Genomic DNA, 17081 nt, shown 5'->3' with positions numbered 1-17081 from the left:
GCTACCCCAAGTTCACTATTAGACAACTCTTAGAAGGCTGCGGGACTTGATTCATAGGTTTCCCCGCTATATGTCTAGTAGGATTCACAGATCCATCATCTTTATATTTATGCAACAGTATATTTTTGAAAGATTCTGACATCTACACCTGTGTCTCATTATCTCAATTCATACCTTCAGTCCTGTATTTAAATTTAAGAATTACTGGAAACAGTCTATGGAACGCCCCTTTAAGAACTCTGTACATGATTCTTTACAAGCCACACAACTTTGCAGCAAGGTGTTGCCCTTCCCACCCTCGTTCTGGGTTGGGATGGAATAGCTGCAGATAAGTGATTCCTAAGCAGAGAAATATTTTTTTTCTCGAATAATTTTTTAAATAATTTTTTTAGAACGCTAAAGACGCTAGAAGCATCTAAAAGACTAAAAGGTATATTGCAGCACAAATTCATTAAGTAGGCACAAGCCCACAAGCAATGCTTACATTTTTTTTGTTGTTTCCGCTGGTAATGACAGTATCAACTTCAGTGCACTACGTGAGCCTTCTAACCATCAAAGAATAAACTAGCTATTACTCCATGAGACTGTTATGGGGACTCATTGCCATTAACACCCTTGGTGCTGTTTAGGAGCAGAAAAACAGTACAAGAAAAAACCAGGAGCACCCCTACCCCTATGCTGTATGCCCAAGCAGAGTCAGACCTCATGACCGTTTGCAAAGGAACTCACCAGGAACTCCCATCTCTAATGTGACAGTGTGCCCCTATGGTGGACTTGAGGAGGGTGTAAATTCTAGTATGGTCTGCAGTTACATGTTATCAAGCAATTATTATCAACCAGATACATGAAAAAGTTTAACAACAATGAAAAAGTATGCATATATATAGTTCATCTGCCTACATTTGCGTATTTTAGAGCGCCTTTACATGTCTGGAGTTGAGACATTGTCAATGTTTCTCCCTTTATTATCTTTTTATGTATTGTAATTGAAGTCACTCTCTGATGTAAAACACTTGTTGTAACTGATTGGAAGTTTACATAAAATAGCTCTTCATGCCAGACGACCTTAGCAGAACGTATGCTCTAAAATTAACATTCAATACAAGGAGCCTCCAAGGGGCGTTTTGTTCAACCTGAGAAATCTTTAGTTTCCCGCAGACGTAGCCAAGCCTTGAATGTCTGAACTTTGAAATAACCAGGTTCTGAAAGGCTGTGGAAATGCAATGATTCCATACATCATCTTTTACAAAATCAAAAAGAGTCCAGTAGCACCTTTAAGACTAACCAACTTTATTGTAGCATAAGCTTTCGAGAATCACAGTTCTCTTCGTCAGATGCAAGCTTATGCTACAATAAAGTTGGTTAGTCTTAAAGGTGCTACTGGACTCTTTTTGATTTTGCTACTACAGACTAACACCTCTGCATCTTATACAAAGTCGTTCTTCTGCGCTTTTATCTTAAAATCACTTCTTAAAAATGGGAGATTATACATAACTGTGAAGGACTAGAGTTAAATCATCCTTCAAGTGTAGGACTGGACAAACAGCAACAAAAATAAATTCCAAGGCAAATGTAAATTTGTATACATGAAATGAAGAACTCAAAGAGCAATCTTCCAATACTGCTATTAACTATAATTTAATAGATGGTCAGTCAACGTGGAACCAAGAGTCTGAAGATCAAGGACATCTTAAGTTAACATGAGTATTTTCTGAGGATTCAAGAATTTAAACTGCCCCCGCTCGCCATCTGCAATGAAGATAACCTAAACCCTAAAATCTAACATTATGAACCATCCATCACTGGAACAGACTGTGGTACCTCTGCCCTTTTAGATCTTCTTTTAGGGTTTCTTTAGGTTAAGGGTCTGTAACCACTACCTCCACAGCCAAATAAGGCCCTTAGAAAGTTAAATATTTAAGTTAAAGTATATTGACGGGGTAGGTGGGATGCTAGAATAGACTGTATGTGGAGGAAATTGCAGTCAAAAGCTTTTAGGAGACTAACGGGTTTCTTAGAGATGCTTTACAGAAAGAGAAATGATAAAAGTGGGGGAAGTTGCCAAATACCTCAAGTGTGAATCATGCACAGATTTATGCCAGTGCACTACAACAGTTGCTCAGAGTGCTCATATATATATATATTTATTACTTAGTGTGAGATCTTATTTGTGTCATTTCCTAATAGAGGACTCTCAATAACCAGTGTACGGGCTACACAAACTTTACAGATAACTAATGTTAATTACCAGTAATGTTAAGTTGTACAGTTATGTGAATGGGCTTTTTTATGGTGGTTCTTTATTGATCTACTGCTGTGAATATTGATGTAGTTTGGCTCTTTCATTGCAAAAGGTTGCAAAGCCTTGCTTTTTGTATTCTCTCTCTCAGTACCAGGGTTTAAGCCAGAATGTTCCTCTAAAGCCAGAACTAGACGTTACCAGAATCACAATGGTACTGCTGTTCCATCTCTCATTTGCCCCTCTTCCAGGTAATATACAGTATAAACAATGGATATCATGACATCATCTTACTATGTATTTTTCCACCTTCTTATCACATAATTGGCAGTCTCTAACAGGGAAACACCCTGCACACCACGACCACATCATGCGTTATGTTATACTTTATGTAACAGAGAAAAGAGAAAGATACGTAACAGACGCAGATCCATGATTATCGGGTCATCATTTCTACCCAGCACGATGGTAAGGAAAACTAGAGAAGAACTGCAAACAATGCCCATATATTCTTAACAGTAAGGAGTCTATTTAGATCTATTTTAGAACAGAATTTAGATCTTCCACATGGACAGCTAATCCCATTAGGATAAAAGAAACAGCAAGCTTGTGAGTTCCTGACTGATGCAGACCCAGTCATTTTCAGATGAAGTGGTTTCGTGTAAGAATGGATAGTCGAAGTTAAGAAGGGAGTCATTCTCATAAAAACTTGAGAAACAATTGCCTAGATCAGCAGTCTTCAAATGTGGCCCATGGTACATACAGATGGCATATTAAAACAGAGGAAAATCCTTACAGTATGATTTTCCAAAGCAAAATCAGAATTAAATTCACTCTTTGAGCTACAACTCATACCAATGCAAAAATATTTGCACACATGGGTTCTATGTACAACCTACACTGGTTAAATTTTCTTCTTGAACTGGCAATTGTGAATGCAACACACTGCAATTAGGAGTGAATGTGCTTAAAAGTTAAGCAAATCTGGAATAAAGCCTTGTCCTAAACAGTTTGTTGAGACAAAATGTAGACAGAAAGCCTTGTACTTTTGGGGAAAAGGAAAATGGATATCAAGCTAGCAAATATATTTTGCCAACACGGGTTGAAAATTTCTTATCAGAAATTTGAGTGGGTTCATGGCACAAGTTCTTAACATCCGATGGTGATCTCAGAACTCCACACAACTAAGATGTCATTGTGTTTGTACTTCACTTATTGTTACTTTTTATTTTTACAGAATTTTGGCCATTGTAGGTGTTTGTTTATACACTAAACCACCTGACGTTACCAGCTATTATGCGAGTCATATTTTGTATGAGAACCTGTTGTGTAGTAGAACACTTTCCTGCAATTAACCCCCCAAAACCTTCAAAAAATCCAAGTCAATGGTAATACAGAGATAAGCACCCTTGATTTGGCAATTCTAAAAGTTCTTTAAAAGGGAGAAAGGGATTAATACAAGTTTATACTTTGCTGTTGGATTTGGCTGAAGAGGGTATCAAAATATGATAGTACTGTGTAACCCCCAAAATACTGCTATAAGCTAAATCTACAGATGCAAATAATGAAATCAGTAAAATATCTGCAATTGGCTGAGCCATCGAAGAGGTTTTCTTCTTAAAAACTATTCTAATCATAATAGGAAGGAATACATCACTTGACTTTCTATCATAAAATAAGTAGCTAAGTTAGCTTAGTAGAGCTTAATTAGGAATCTGAATGCCTAACTTAATTAGCTTAATTCCTAGCTAAGTTAGCTTAATTAGGAATCTGAATTCATCCTGCTCTAAAGTTCATACAATAGCTACAAATGTTTTGAAGAGACAACATATAAAGTATTATACTAGTTTTAAAAATTCCACACCACAATGAAGTTATTTTCTTCTGTTAAAAACTACATTAAACAGAGCATTTCCATGCACAAACTTAAAAGATGAAGCTTTCAATTAAGACTTTACTTTGGACAACTGTTACTACCTTCGACGCTCTACGTTATCAAGCTTTCATCACTAAGGTTGCTTACAGAGAGCCAATATCCCTCTGGAACTCTGAAAACTATTACCAGCAACCTCACAAACAGAATACAGCAATTAAATTTTGGTTATGATTATTAAGATACTAAGGCATGGAAGACAGTTAATAAGTGGCATCTCAAAACAGTACACAGTTTATGAACGAAAGTCTTCCATTTTCTCTTAAACCATTTTACTAAAATAAACATTTATTCTAAAAAAGTACCATCTGTATGTAGAACCTGGTTCTAAGAATTCCAGTTTTTACTTAAATGCCTGGCTGACGCATATCAGCCCAAACCGTTTAAGTTTACTCAAAGTTATGTCTACATCTAAAAAATGTAAAGATAAAGTATTAGGAATGTTGTTAACCTTTTCTTAATTAGCTTTAGTTACCTCTCATCAAATCATATCTGTATTTCATTAAATTCAGAACATGTAAAATTCAAGATTTTTTTTAGTATTTCCATTTTCTCAAGTACAAAATTACTTTTAATAGTTCCAAGATTTACTGCGTATAGCATATTCCAAACATCAATCTGGTGCAAGACCACTAAAATTAATGTTGCATTCTTAAGCAGAATTAGTTCAATGACTGGCCCACGTTTAAGCAGTCATATAAACAGGAGAACGGACCTTTGGACACTTACCGTGAAGGGTCCTTCTCCTCTGGGGACAGGAGGACATCTTGGGTGTTTCCTTTCGCCCAATCAGGGAGGCAGGAAGTTGAAATTTTCTTCCTCTTCCTGTTGGTGCCTGGAACACCCTGCTCTCCAGTTCGGGTGACTCCAAACAGCAGTAGAAAAAAGTTAAAAACCTCAACAAACTAGCACTGGAGGACCCTACTGAGAGGGAACACAAACATTAAGAGCTTAGAAGAAAAAAAAAACGAACAGGTATGAATAACATACACAACCACAGGATAACATTGAACAATGAAATCAGTGGGAACGAAGCAAAAAATCAGAGAAGAGAAAAAGTGAACATATCAGCAATGACGAGAGACCTAGGGAGGGCAAGATGTCCTCCTGTCCCCAGAGGAGAAGGACCCTTCACGGTAAGTGTCCAAAGGTCCGTTCTCCCTCTGAGGCAGGAGGACATCTTGGGTGCTCCCAAAGCAGTTACTCTCTAACAGGTGGGACAAGGTCCTCGTCTTGCATTACATGTTGTAAAACTCTTCTTCCGAAGGCAGCGTCAGCGGAATCATAAAGGTTCAACTTGTAATGTCTAACAAAGGTAGAGATGTTCGACCAAGTTGCGGCTCTGCAGATTTCTTCCACGGAGGCGTTGTTGTGGAGAGCTGCGTTAGTCGCTGCACTTCTGACTGAGTGAGCGGTGATGCCCTGAGGTAAGTCTCTGCCGCAAGCTTGGTAGGCCTCTGCAATGCACAGACGAATGTTCCTACCTATCGTAGCGTTTGACATTTTCTTGCCCATATTTGGTGGGCACGTGTTGATAAATAAAGAATCTGACCTCCTAAAGGATTCGGTTCTGATCAGGTAGATCTTGAGGGCTCTGCGTACATCCAAAGTGTGCCACTCCTTCTCCCTGGGGTGTGTTGGCTTGGGACAGAAGGAAGGCAAGTTCAGCTCCTGTGACCTGTGAAATGAGGAGACAGCTTTCGGGAGGAAGGTAGGATCTGTACGCAGAACTACTTTATCCATATGAAAGTCACAAAGTCCCGGCTTGACAGAGAGGGCCCCTAGTTCAGAAATCCGTCTCGCTGATGTAACGGCTACTAGGAAAATAGTCTTTAGCTTTAGCCATTTCAGGGGGACCTCTCTCAAGGGCTCAAAGGGATTCTTAGTCAGCGCTGATAGAACTACGTGTAGTCTCCATGTTGGGAAGCGGTGCACTGTTGGAGGACTCAAGAGGGTAGCCCCTCGCAAAAATCGTCGAATATGTGGATGTTTAGAGATACTAAGTCCATCAGGAAAGAAGAGTATTGAAGACAAGGCCGCTACTTGTCTGCGTAACGTGGCTGGTTTCAACCCTGCATCCAGCCCATCTTGTAGGAAGTTCAGAAAATCCTTCAGGTGTGGATGCAGATGATCGGCCTTTTTCCTTCTGGCCCAGCGAACAAAGGCTTTCCATGAGGTATTATAAATCCTCGCTGTAGATTTCTTTCTAGAAGAGAGCATAGTCTTAACTACCTGTGACGAATATCCTAGCTTGGAGAGAGAGAGCCTCTCAATTTCCAGGCGGTCAGACGCATCCAGTCCGGGTCGGGGTGTAGAATCGGACCCTGGTGAAGCAAGTCTGGAGTGACTGGCAGTCGGAAGGGTGGAAGAATTGCCAGCGATTGAAGGGACGAAAACCAAGGTCTCCTGGGCCACCATGGGGCGATCACGATCACTTCCACCGACGAGTCTGCTATCTTCCGCAGTAACTTTGGAAGGACCGGGAGTGGGGGGAAGGCATATAGAAGGCCCTCCGGCCACGGCGATGACAAGGCATCTATCCCCTCTGCTAGGGGGTGAAAAAATCGAGACAGGAAACGCGGGGTCTGACAGTTCAAGTGGGTCGCGAATAGGTCCATCACTGGTCGACCGAACCTGCTCGTGACCAGGTGAAAAATTTCCTGTTTGAGTGACCACTCCCCCGGTTGGATGGTCTGTCGGCTCAGCCAATCTGCTTGCAGGTTATCTGTTCCCTTTATGTGTTCCGCCTGGATTGATGCTAAGTGTGTCTCTGCCCACGAAATGATCTTCACTGTCTCTTTGTGTAACCTGGAAGTCTTCGAGCCGCCCTGTTTGTTTAGGTACGACTTGGCGGACACGTTGTCTGTCCTGATCAAGACGTGTTTGCCGTGGATCGAGTCGGAGAAGTGTGCCAGGGCCAGGTGGATCGCTCTGGCTTCCAGTATGTTGATGGGAAGGCGAGACTCCTCCGCGGACCAAGTCCCTTGAGCCGGACGGCCGTCCAAGGCCGCTCCCCAACCCGACAGACTGGCGTCCGTGAACAACTGAATCCTCTGGGGATGGAGAAAAGACTTGCCTTGCCGCAGGTTGGCTGTCACAGTCCACCATCGGAGATTTTCCTTCACCTTCCACGGCACCTTGATGAGACGGTCTGTTTTGGTCATGATTAAATGTTGATGTGGACGAAGAAAGTTGAGCAGGGCCCGGGAGTGAAAACGGCCCCAATATATTGCTTCGCAGGCTGCCACCAGTGTGCCCATCAGCTTGGCCAGTCTCAAGATGGATGTCGACTGCTCCTGAATCACCGACTTGACCAGCTCTCTGGTTTTCAGAGCTTTTTCTTGGGGCAGCAGAATGAGACCCCTTTTGGTGTCTAGTATCATGCCCAGGTGATGTATCGACTGGGATGGGTTCAAGGAACACTTGTCCAGGATGACCAGGAATCCGTAGGACTGAAGGCACCGAATTGCTAACTGGGTGTCCCGGGTTGCTTGATTCTTGGAGCATGCTCTCAGGAGGATGTCATCCAGATACGGATGTGCATGAATCCCGGCTTCTCGCAGGCGCATGATGGGGTTGATTAAGATCTTGGAAAATACCCTGGGGGCCGTGGCCAGGCCGAAGGGAAGGGCTCTGAATTGAAAATGATGACCGGCGACGCAGAATCTCAAGAAACGTCTGTGTGAGGGATGGATAGGTATGTGTAGATACGCCTCTGTGAGATCTATCGAAGTCAGGAATTCTCCGCTGCGAAGAGCCTCCGCAATGGACCGAAGCGTCTCCATCCTGAAGTGTTTCAGATAAATGAATCGGTTGACAAACTTTAGGTCCAGGATCGCCCTCCAGTCTCCGTTCCTTTTGGGGACTGTAAAGAAGATGGAGTAGACCCCTGATCCTGACTCTTGATGACTGACTGGTTCTATTGCTTGAATCTCTAAGAGGTGTTGTATAGCTTTGAACGTAATCTGATTTCTCTTTGAATCTTTTCGAAGGGGAGATCTGAGGAAACGGTCCGGTGGGATGGATTTGAATTCTATGACGTATCCTTGAGAAACTACTTTGATGGCCCACGCATCCGCTTGGGTCTCCTCCCATGTTCGGGCAAAGTGCTGAAGTCTCCCTCCCACCGGTATGCTTCGAGAGTCAGGACTTCTGGGCCTTGGACTCAAAGCCCTGTCGGTCACCTCTTGGCTGAGGTGCCTTGTAGGGCCTGTTGCCAAAGGGGGTTTTCCTGTGACTCGTCTTTGAAGAGTTCCAGGAGGATCTTTTATTGTCCTGTCGGTATCTGGGTAGCACATGTTGGGAACGAAAGGACTGAGAGTTGTAAACGCGACGGTCCACTCTCTTGATCGTCTTTGGAAGGGCCTTTTTCTTGTCGCGCGTCTCCACCAGCACCTTTTCTAGAGCCTCGCCAAAGAGCTTGTCCCCTTGGAAGGGATAAGCCATAAGTATGAATTTCGAGTGCAAGTCGGCCGGCCAGGCTCTCAGCCATAGAAGTCTCCTGGCAGCCGCCGTGGAGGCTATGGCTCTGGCGGAAAAGGTCAGAGCGTCCAAGGTTGCATCCGCCGTGAAGGAGCTTGCTTTCAGGATCCTGTTCGCGCCCTCCATCAATCGCCTTCGGTTGCCTGGTAACAGCTGTGTGAGCTTCCGAATCCAGACCACTGCTGCTCGGGAGACGATGGATGCAGATGAGGCAGCCTTGATTGCCATTGTCGAGGCTTCGTGCGCCCTTCTGAGTGCAGTCTCTGCTTTCTTGTCCAGGTTGTCTCTGACGGATCCTTGACCATCCTCCGTCAGTAGGCCAGAAGATTGAAGGGCGGCCACAGGTGCATCAACCTTGGGAATCTGCAAAAACTTGTTGGTAAAAGAAGGTAAGGCGTACAGCTTTTTGACAGAACTGTGGTACTGTTTAGAAGAAGTTGGGGCCCTCCATTCAGCCCTCAACTGCCTTTCAAAGTATTCCGGGAAGGGGAAGACTCTTTCAGGGGTGCTATCTCTAGGGAAAAACTCTCTGTTTCCCTTGGGTCTGGATGATCCCTTGCTTGGGTCTGGGTCCTCCTCCCCCCCTTTTGCAGACTCTTGAAGTTCTAATGCTGCCAAGGTTTTGGAAAGCAGATATTGATAGTCCTCTAATTTAAAGAGTCTATTGGACTGTTCTGGAATGAGGGTGTCCTCATCCTCTTCCTCAGAGAGGAATTCCCCTTCAGCCTCGTCCTCGCTTTCTGAGGACGAATCCCCCCCCCCACGACTGTTCCAGTTCCCTGGGGTAGACCCGGGCCGACTTCTGGGCCGCCTTAGTGGGCCAGGAGGATGCAGTCCGACGCTGCTTACTGGGGGGAGGGGAAGGAGAAAGGGCACGGTCGCTATAAGCCCTGGAAGGTGGATGACAGACCTTCCCAACCTCCTCCCTTACTGCTTGCCTTAAGAAGGATCGGATGCTTCCTTGCAGGAACTGTTCAACTTCGTTGGACACATTACCTGCGCCTTCTGTGGTGTCATCTGCGGCTAGAATGGTGGCATCTGGTCCAGAAGCTATTTCCGCCATTTCTCCCGGCGGGAGGATGGCAAGCACGTCTTTTTGAGCCGCGCGGGAAAAGACGCGAGCTCCGCCGGCTTTTCCCGCTCTTTCTGCGGCTTTGCGTTTGGCGCCTTTTTCGGGCTCCGAGCGATGGCGCGAAAAGGGTCCCGGCTCCAGCGACGATCCACGATGCTTCTTGTGGGGATTACACGGCTCGCCGGCCGGAAAGGTGCCGGGAGACCGATCCAGCCCGAGGGGCAGGACGGTACCGGATAGGGTCGCTGTTCCATCGGCCGGGACCACTGTTGCCGGGGCTTCCTCCTCGGCATCCATGAAGCTCCCTTCTGAGTCCCTGGGGTCCATGACCTCCGGCGGTGTGACCAGAAGGGAGAGAGTGGAGAGTGAATAGAAAAAGAACACTGAAGTAATAAGTCAAAGGAAGATTAAGAAGAGAGGAAGAAAGAAAGAGATCTGAGAAGAACTGAGGGAAAGAGAGTAAGATCAGTCAAAGGAAGGTAGACAGAGAATTTGTCTAAGTGACTGCTCTCCCTGGAGGCAGGAAAGAACTGGAGAGCAGGGTGTTCCAGGCACCAACAGGAAGAGGAAGAAAATTTCAACTTCCTGCCTCCCTGATTGGGCGAAAGGAAACACCCAAGATGTCCTCCTGCCTCAGAGGGAGAAGGAACTTGTGAGAGCAATGACAAATTCTCCACATGTAAAAGCATCTGTTTCTTCCCATTCTATCCATCTATGCTTGTTCAGCATGAATGCCTTTCTATAGAAATTCAAAACAACTTTTGTTACATTAATCATATATTGTATACAAAAGGAGAAAGCATCTAATTTTTCGTATCACCAGTACTCCCAACCATTAAAGTTTTACCTAAATAGCAATGTTGAAGCAAGTGGCAAATACTTATGCCATACAAGTAACTGAAACAGAGCATATGAGAAACTGACAGCTTTGCCTAGTTTTAAGGCTATCTGAAAATAGATGGCATCACATCTGCTATGAAAACAGAACACCATTTTTTCCCCTCCACATTTCCCAAATTGCCCTCCTCATTACATAGTGTTGTGATAAATCTGCAACTAAATTAGAGGCTATGAATTGCTTTGTTTAAATATAAGAAACAGAATACGTTATCTTTCATGTAACAGTAACCAACATAAAGCCTGACAGGAAGAGTCTGAAATCATTAGTTAGTGACCAGGCCTCACCACTTAGAAACAGCATATTGAACCATTTTAATAGAACAAAGAACCATCAACAGAAAACCTATCCAAGCAGCAGTTATGCTGAAAGGAAAAAACTCAACTGTGCAGCAGTATTTAAGAATTCATGATAATTTAAATGCATTGTGTAAAGGGCATGGCTCCTTCAGAATAAGTGAACTATGTTTTCATGGTAAGACTCAGAGTTAACAAATGCAATCCCCTTACAGCTAAGATAACTTCGATTGCCCGCTGACCCTGACATAACATAAACCAAAATATTTAATGTTCGCCTAACAGGCTGTCTTATGACCTTCATTTAAGGCCATTTCAAACTCAAGCGTTTTACATAGAAAGCGCATGTAGAAACAGTGTGCAGGCTACATGTATGTCACATATACACTAGGAAGCTACATCTAACTGCTTGTACAAGGTTCAGAATAAACATTTGCAATTATTATGATTATCTATGGGCAGTTTATAAGCATGAGTACTTTCTGCATAGGAGATGTGTCACATTTTAAGGAGCCCTTAGAAGTCGGAGATGATCAGAAAATACAACCACAGACACACAAATCCATGAGAAAGCTGAAAGAAGTAACCATGACAAGCACTGCCTGGGAAAACTTGTACTTGGTGATAATGGGATTGTAGGCAAACATAACCAGGAAGGTCTCTTCTTCTGCAGTTTGGGTTCTTCTTGTAATTGGAAATGGAATGCCAGGCGGACTGGTGTTAAAATTAATTTGAGACTATTAATTGTGGAAATTCCCATTAACGTGTAGGAAAAAGAAGTGCCACCTTTTCCCTGCATAATTAAAACCACCACAGTTCCCGTACTTAAAAGACTTAAGTACCAAATCACAGAGCCCTCTATCATTGCCTTCTGTCAGCAGGTGATGACTTTTTGGTTCGCTGACATATCCCCAGTAGTTTTTATTGACCCTCCTCCCTCACTTTTGGTTTCACATCTTTTGGTTTTACATTTTGGGTTTTATTGAATTACTGTATATACACACTCTATATTTAAACGTTTTCTTAATGTTGAAACGTTTTAATGTTTGATGTTCACTACCTCGGGAACCCTATTTGGGTGGAAAGGCAGCATAGAAATGTTTTAAATAAATTAAGTATGGCTGTACGCACCAAGCAAGAAGTATTTCTCTTTGATCTGAAAATACCATATTTACCAAAAGGAAGGTGATTCCCTTAAAAATATTACACACAAAAAGAATTACTGGACGTTACGGTTATCTGCAAGTGAATGTAAGATAACCCACTATTTCTTTTTAATGGCATACCTGTTAAAAAAAACTAGTCTTGCATTTGAGTAAAGTGTAATTTCTAGGAAACTGTAACTTCCAGGAAACAGCATCCCCGTTTTTTTTTAATGAAGAGGTACATCCTCTCCTTGAGAAGATGTTTGGAATACACAAACTAGTGATATTATGCCAAAAGAGGGCTTTTTTGCTGGAAGATACCTATTTCAACTTAAGCTGGTATAATGTGGGCATTAAGTAGTGCAAGCAATTAAAACAACGTCACCCCCTATATTAGTATTTAAGCATATGTTGAATGTGGTCCTTTTTAACATGCCAGGAAAGGGGCTATTTAAATAGAAAATGGAATACAGCTGTCAGTCGTGGCAATTCTAACACTAAGAGTTGGCTGGGTCCTTGCACGTTGACTACGGTGTGTTTAATGCTTCACCTATCCTTCTTTTTATTCATTTTGCTTCTTTGTACATTTTATCAGTTACATGCCTTTGAGACAATGAGCTGCCCCTCTTCATATTTAGTATACTATTTTAAACATTTAGGAAAGGATATCTACAAAAATGAGAATATCCCAGAAACTAAGTATGCTATACATACTAAAAGGGAGTCCGATCCCTTGATGCAGACATGCAGTGTGTTCTATCTGCAGGAGCACTAGAAAGACATGATCAGATATAAAAATTGCTACTCAAAACCGCTTTAAATGCAGGCAAGATACCAGCATTCATTTATTTGGAAAGATCCTCTTTATCATCAGGAGATTACCCTATAGAATGTACTGCTTTAGCGGCATTTTCACTTGCAACTAACATAATAAGCTAAATCCTAAACAGAGTTACTCTGTTCTAAGCCAACTGAAATCAGTGGGCTTAGACTGGAGTAACTCAATTCAGGATTTCACTATAAATCTACTTAGTAATATATGCTGTTGAGAGCTCAGAAATTATCCTAGATTTGGAAGAAATTAGTACATAACCCACCATTGAATGCCAAAAGTTATACTGCAACAAGGCATACTAGAGGAGGCAAAGAGGTGAACAACTAAGCTTGATTGCGAGTCCTTGAGCAATCTTTCTGGTCCCACTCTAAATGACAGAGGAGGGGAAAGAAAGCAAAGCAGGCAGCAAATTCTGATGGAGGAGGCAAGCAAAGAGCAGAATGAACCACTAGCACTACAGGTGAGGATAAATGGAAGCCTGAATTTGCCATGCCCTTTCATCACATAAGGAGAATCTGCTTAAGGTTATCATAATGGCTTGGGCAAAAACAACAAGTGATAAACAGGCTGCCAGAACCTTTAATTTGTGTTAAAAATTGAACAGAACGTTACAAATCATGTCATTATTTCAAAAGTTTACTTCAAGATTTCCCCCCTCAAAGCAATCTTTCCCAACACTCTTTAGCAGTTCTAAACCTCTCTTAAACATTTCTCCCTACCTGCCCCTGGTATATTTCTTAAACGGATACAATGTTGTACACTGCACATGCATTAGATTAAGTCCTTCATAAAATCAATAAATGTGTCCCAGGCAGGTTCTTGACAGGCTGACCAATGTCAAACTTCCCATACATGTATCAGTACAAGAATCACAGAATGAAATTGTAAAAATGAAACGCATGGACACGTCTGCAGAAATCATGCATGTGACTGCATGAGGGAAGATCTAGTATATTTTTAAAACTATCTGTTAATACGACATATCCACCAATATAATGTTTATGATAGAATATATCCCACAACCATTCCCCCATGATATCTGCAAGCTGAGAAAACCCAACAGTAACATGGCAAGCACTGTTTACGAGCCTCACACCAACCTTTACCCACAGCACAGGAAAAGGGAATCTACTTTCTACGTATTACTAAGCATCTGAGGTATCAGGCCTATACTTCTGCATTTTAATCTACTGCAAACAGAGCTCCAAGAAGAAACTAGTTGTTTTATTTGTCCCTAAAATACAACTATTAACCAAATGTCAATCTCAGCCTGTTCATTTCACTAGTTACATCTAGCAAAATTCAAAGTTCACAAAACCAATTTACAAGTGATTATCATAAACCAAAATGAATCCAGCTGCCGTCTATTACGTGACCTCTCCTCTTGCCCTCTAAACCTTTCCTGCTCTGGATAAGTCACTGCAAAAATCTAAATATTTGAATCCAAGCCAACGGTAATAGACTTTAAAAATTCAACTTATCTAAAATATACCCTCAAACATAATAAATGTCATATAAAGTTCTTGGTAAGAACTGGAACTCCAAAGACCTCTAAAATATTTATACCTAACACACAGTTTGGAATGTCTAACCACCTCTGAACATTTCTTGCCTTGAAAATCCTATGGGGGGGGGGTCTCTTTAAGAACTGCAACTTGATGGGGGGGGGATGAATGCGTCACTGACCAACATGTCTTTTAACTTGTTAGCTTAAATGAAAAATTCTATGAAAACAAAACACAAGCAGTAACCTCTAACAAAATTTTTGGTGGTTGTTTGAGGAATAAAAAGCTGCCTGTTGTGAAAAACTTCCCTATAAAATTATGTTTCAGCAGTTTTATGGTTCCAAGGCAGGCTAGAGCATGCAATTAGAATTCAGCTGCAGTTATTATTTGACTGTGGAAGCATTTTTGTTCATACAGATACGCAACTAGAAATTATTTCACAGCCAATTTCAATCTATATTCTTAAATCAGCACAATGTTTTATCACACAAGCATTAAAAAAATTTCATCACACTTTTATATATGTCATCAAATAAGTGCACTATTACACAGTGCAGTGCAGGTCAACAATCAAAACAATACAGAAACAGTTCAACCGATAACAATAAAACCGACTTTTAAAGATTTCTAGTTAAAAATATTTCACAACACTTTCACAGGTAACTACTGTTTTTAAAACATTAACTATCGTACTTAAAATATATAACCTTAACCACCTCCAACAGAACAATAATAAAACAGAAAGAGTATTACACACCTCTTTGAAAGCAGAAAGGCGCTCTTCTGACATAGCCACTATTTTAACATGTAGCTATGAGTAGTCACTACAAACATTCAAAAAACTCTAACTTTTTCCCATGCTTTCACCTGTTGTCAGGGTGAAACACGAGTTCATTACCACCATGTCAACATATACAGAAGACATTTCATTTCACAATTTACAGACGCTCAAAATCCACTCTTCCTGTTTGCCAAGGCACTCTTCTTCTTACACCTATGACAAGAACATGTGTAATAGTAGTAGAAAAAATGTTCTCCTTTTTGCCTCTTAAGAATCAGAATTCCAGTAAAGGGAGAGCCTTCATGATTTAAATGTACAACAACAGCCCCCGTCTGGTTAAGAGCAGTCACCGAGGAGAACACCCAAGCTATACATTTTCCAATACTATGCAATGGAAACAGCCCAAGTTCCACCCATCTCAGACGCTGGCTGTACCTGCTAGCAAAGGGCGTCGCTGCTTTATTGCGTTTGCGGCTTCCTGCTTCTGCTGGCTCCCTTCTCCTCTTTTGCTGCTGCTCTTCCTTCTGCCTTATGGCCTCTGAGGCCCAACCCCTACCCTCCTGTCAGCAGCAGCAGCAGCAACAGCCTAGAGCAGCTTGAAACAGACGCCTCCACCCACAGGCTCTCCGCAGCAGCAGCAGCAGCAGCAGCAGCAGCAGCAGCAGCAGCGAGCGAGCGGAGCAAGGCAGCGCTGCACAGGCGCACGCGCCAACCAGTCTTCTCGCCTCCTCACCAGCCCTCTTCCCCGCATACTCCGCCCCTGCTTGAAGACCCGGCCTGGGGAGGGAGCGTCCCCCCACCCAGCCCCCGTATCAATGCTGCAGCCGCCGCCGCCCTTCTCCGGCTGCAGCCTCTCCCGTGCACAGAGGGCGCCTCAGACAAGGGGGGAGGGTCCCTCGCCCAGCCCCAGGCCCCCTCTGCCTGCTCGTCTCGGCCCCTGCGCAGCTTCCAATCGCCCGCCTGCTCCCTCGGGGCCTTCGACGAACCCTCCAACTTGCCCAGCCCTGCCACGACCCTCGCCCACTCTCCGCTCCACCCCTACCCTTTAGCGTCCCCCCCCCCCGGGATCCCCTCGCCCGTGGCTCAGCTACCGAATCCCCCCCCCCACCTCCGTCCAGCCGCCTGCCTCCTGCATTCCTCCACTCGCCGCCTTCCTGCCTCGAAGCCTCTTCCCCTCGCCGAGGCTCCAGCCCTCGCCCCCGGTCATTACCACCCCCCAGCACCTACCGCCACCCCTCCTGCCCATCTCCAGACGCCCCAAACCTCCCGGCGCTGCCGCACGAGCCCCCCAAGTGAACCGCCGCCTTCCAGCTGCAGCCCGCTATCCCCCTTCGCCGCAGGCCTCTTCCCAGCCCTCCTTACCGTGAAGGAGCCGCCATCCCCCTCGGCCGCTATCGCTGGCCCCCCTCCCCCCGTTCTCCTCTCCTGCCTGCCGGCCGCCGTCACCGCGCACTGAGCTACCCGTCACGGGACTCCCCGCCCACAGGCCTCCACGGTAACCATAGAGAGCAGCAGGTGGAGCGGCGAGCAGGCTTCAACGCCCCGATGCCGCCATCTTAATCTGGGGACGAAAAGTCTTTGTTGCTACTGGCAACGGACTGACGACGCAGGAGATTGGGGGGGGGAGGGGCAATGAGGAAAAGAAAGCAGTGATGTGTGTAAAAATATATTTTTTAAAAGAACAATCCTTGCACTGGTGGATAGGACCCAAGGAACAACAAATAAAAACCACTATGGTGATAGAGGAGCAGTGAAAACACAAGACGGCTTGACGTTGCAGCCTTGAAGAGCAACGTTGGAGGTAAAACAACCTCTCTTCGTGCATATGACAGGCGTGACCGCGCACCACACAAAGCGTGCGAACTCCCGGCATACAATAGGTTATGCACGTTTTC

General features: G+C 43.8%; 1 protein-coding gene across 4 annotated transcripts in view; it reads right to left on the bottom strand.

Moving 5' to 3' along the window:
• SHOC2 (SHOC2 leucine rich repeat scaffold protein) overlaps positions 1-16723 on the bottom strand; it is an 86041-nt gene extending 69318 nt beyond the window's left edge. For 2 of the 4 annotated variants that reach the window (XM_054982501.1, XM_054982498.1), the window contains exon 1: positions 16549-16723. The gene's annotated coding sequence lies outside the window, so the exon portion shown is untranslated. Of the gene's footprint in view, positions 1-15162; positions 15576-15621; positions 16166-16548 lie in introns of those variants that run through there. The other 2 variants (XM_054982500.1, XM_054982502.1) reach the window with 2 other exon arrangements.
• Positions 16724-17081: the final 358 nt, after the last annotated feature.

Source organism: Eublepharis macularius, chromosome 6 (assembly GCF_028583425.1).
Source record: "Eublepharis macularius isolate TG4126 chromosome 6, MPM_Emac_v1.0, whole genome shotgun sequence".
NCBI classification, from domain to species: Eukaryota; Metazoa; Chordata; class Lepidosauria; order Squamata; family Eublepharidae; genus Eublepharis; species Eublepharis macularius.
The sequence above is the reverse complement of the archived record's forward strand: the minus strand, read 5'-3'. Positions and strand labels throughout refer to the sequence as shown.